This window comes from Carlito syrichta, unplaced genomic scaffold, assembly GCF_000164805.1.
Source record: "Carlito syrichta isolate Samal-C Ts95f unplaced genomic scaffold, Tarsius_syrichta-2.0.1 Scaffold315300, whole genome shotgun sequence".
Classification (NCBI taxonomy): Eukaryota; Metazoa; Chordata; class Mammalia; order Primates; family Tarsiidae; genus Carlito; species Carlito syrichta.
The window spans coordinates 30,083-33,570 of record NW_007259396.1 but is presented as its reverse complement, the minus strand read 5'-3'; positions in this window follow the sequence as shown (position 1 = coordinate 33,570).

The following is a 3,488-nucleotide window of genomic DNA, read 5'->3' as shown; positions in this document are numbered from 1 at the left end:
ACTCCAGCCTGGGCAACAGGGTGAGACTCCAACTAAAAAAAAAAAAATTTTTTTTTTTTTTTAGAAACTGCCAGACTATCTTCCATAGCAGCTGCACCGTTTTACATTCCCACCAACAGAGCACAACACTTCCAGGCACTCTTATCTCCTTCTACACCCCAGTCCAACTCCAAATACCCCAACATTCCAGTCCTACTGCCCTCATTCCCACAAGGTGGGGTGTGGTCAGGGTCAGGCGAGAGCTGTGGATCTCCAGTATCCTATGATGGAAGCTGAAGGAGAGATCTGAGAGTGTGAGGCCAGGTTCCCGGGAGAGAAAGGATGGGACTTCAGCTCTGAAGAGAAGATGCCAGGGCAGTATGCAACCCTCATTCCCTCACCTGGGCCTTCCTTAACACATTTCTGATTCCATGTCAGGGCCCACTGGGAGACATGCTGAGGGCTGGGGGAACAGAGTAGTAGATCTGATCCGGACTGGCTCATCTTAGAGCACAGGAGAGGAGTCTGCCCTCAAAAGGATCTCAAGCCTATTCTGAACCTCCAAAAACTGGGTTGACTTTTGCTATCACGGGTTGAGCAAATATATGACAAGCCAGTGATTTCAGTAACAAAGTTAAATGAATTTGGATTCACTTAACTACACCGACATACATTTAAAATCAGCAGGCAGGCCGGGTGCAGTGGCTCACGCCTATAATCCCAGCACTTTGGGATACTGAGGGTGAAGAATTGCTTGAGCCCAGGACTTCGAGATTAGCCTGGGCAACATAGCGAGACCTCATCTCTACAAAAAATTTAAAAATTAGCCAGATGTGGTGGTGTGCACCTGTAGTTCCAGCTACTTAGAGACTGAGACACAAGGATAGCCTGAGCCCAAATGGTCGAGGCTGTGGTGTCCTATGATCATGCCACTGCACTCCAGCCTGGGTGACAAAGTGAAATCCCGACTCAAAAAAAAAAGTAGCGCAGATTTATGGAATATTTTACATCTTCAACTCACTTAACGTATTACCAACCTATGAAGTAGCTGCTACTATTATTATCCCCATTTTACAGATGAGGAGATTGAGAAACATGGGACAATGGAAGGAGCTTGGCCTGGGAGTGGGGAGGCCTGTGGTTTTGTATGATTTTGCCACTGACTCTTGTTTCTTGTCTCTGAACTGAGGGGGTGGGATTGCTGATATCTAGGAGCGATTCTCTGAGGCAGAGCTCAGCTGCCAACCGCCTGCTGCTTTTACCCAGCCCCACCCAGTCGCCCCCCCCTGGGTTCAAGGCTGGGGTGGGGGTGGGGTGGAGAGGAAGAACAGAGCTGTCTTGCAGGTCACTGGGCAAATGCTTGACTGCTTTCTGGGGCGAGTCCAAGTCTGAAAAGAGAACGTTAAGGAGAAATTTCCAGGGCCCTGCCCCCACTGGGGGATTTTCCACTCTGCCTGGGCTGACATGCGGGCTCTGGCAATGCCTGGGTTTTATGGAGTGGCTCAGTCCTCGCTGGGAAGAGCGTGAGACCTGGTTCTCGCCCGAGGATAGGGACAAGTTTCTTGGGGAGGCACAACTGATCTAGAAAGACGAAGCAGCGAGGGAGCTAAGGCAGGGGGAACCAGGATGGTGTAGAACCAAGTATTCAGTCTAGAAGAACCCCACAGAGAGACCCGTGGGGACAGGAAGTCAGGGGAAACTTTCCAGGACAGGGCACCAGAGCTGCAGGGCAAAGGAGGGGGGAGACTTGCTAGGCAGTTGAGAGAGAGAGAGCAGAGCTGATGCGAGCGGATAATGTGCGCCAGCGTTACAAAGGTTGCCATGCGCACAGAGGACAGCGCGCGGCCAGGAGAGAGCTGGATCCAAGACGTGGAAAATACTCGAAGCAGAGTGCGGAATACTAAAGGCAGACAGCCGTGGCCCAGCCGTGGCAGAGCGCCTGTGGCCTCTGCACCAGTCCATCCTGCTGCAGGGAACACCCTTCCCCCAGAGCCTCCCTCGGTGGCTCCTGGACCATCAGGTGTGGCTCACTGCCTCCCCGCTCACAGAGCAGCCTTCCCTGGCTACCTCTGCAAGAGCAGCACAGCTCCACGTTTCATTTTCTCCACAGTGCTTGTCACTCCATGAAGTTAGCCTGTGTCTTTGTTGAGTGGCTGTCTCCCTCCCAGAGGATGGGACTTCCATGAAAGCAGAGGCATTTACTGGGCTCATTTTCCACCAAAGTCCAGGGCTTGACACACAGGCTCCGTCAATATTGTTGATTCATCGAATTGTGCTTTGGAATGAACAGGAAGCCTATAATAATAATAATTTTTTTTCTGAACACCTACTATATGCCAGCCAGCATGCTAAGTGCTTTCTAGGCATGATCTCATTTTTTCTTCTGAGCAACTTGATGAGAGAGGTGCTACCTATTTTATAGGTGAGGAACGTGAGACCAAGAGAGGTTGGTTACGTTGCTCAAGGACACACAAAGACAGAATTTGGACCCACACACTTAATCTCTAGGCTAGCACTGTCCCATAGATATATAATATGAGGCCAGGTGCAGTGTTCATGCCTGTAATCCCAGTACTTTCAGAGGCTGTGGCGGGAGGACAGCTTAAACATAGGAGTTTGAGACTACCCTGGGCAACATAGGGAGACCCTGTCTCTACAAAAAAATTTAAAAAGAAAAATTAATTTGTGGTGATGTGCACCTGTAGTCCCAGCTACACAGGAGTCTAAGGTGGAAGAACTGCCGGAGCCCAGGAGTTTGAGGCCGTGGTGAGCCATGATGGTACCACTGCACTTCCAGCCTAGGTGACACAATGAGACCTTGACTAAAAAAAAAGATATAATATTAGCCACATAAAGATTTTAACATTTCCAATAGCCACACTATTTTTTTTTTTTTTTTGGAGTTGGAGTCTCACCTGCTGTCCAGCCTTGAGTGCAGTGGCACACTCATGGCCAGGTCTCGCCAAGTTGCCCAGGCTGGTCAAACCCATGAGCTCAGGCCATCTACTTGCATTAGCCTCCCAAGGTGCTGGGATTACAGGCTGAGCCACCAGGCTCAGCCAGATTTTATGAAATTTACAGTCAAAAAAATGAAGTCAAGGCCTGGTGTCAAGCACTTTGGGAGGTCAAGGTGAGAGAATTTCTTGATCCCAGGAGTTCGAGACCAGCCTGGGCAACATAGCAATAACTCATCTCTACAAAAAAAAAAAAAAAAAGCTGGCATGATGGCACAAACCTGTAGTCCCAGCTACTCTGGAAGCTGAGGCAGAAGGATTGCCTGAGCCCAAGGGATTGAAGCTATGGTGCGCCGTGGTGGTGTCATTGCTACTGCACTCTAGTTTGAGTGACAGAGTGAGGATCCACCTAAAAGAAAAGAAAAAGTGGATTCATATACCCAAGTGGTTTCAAACATACTCAAACATTTTCCAATATCTGAATTGAGTGTCTGGTTTTTTTTGGTTTTTTTTGTTTTTGAGTTGGAGTCTCACTCTCGCCCAGACTGGAGTGCA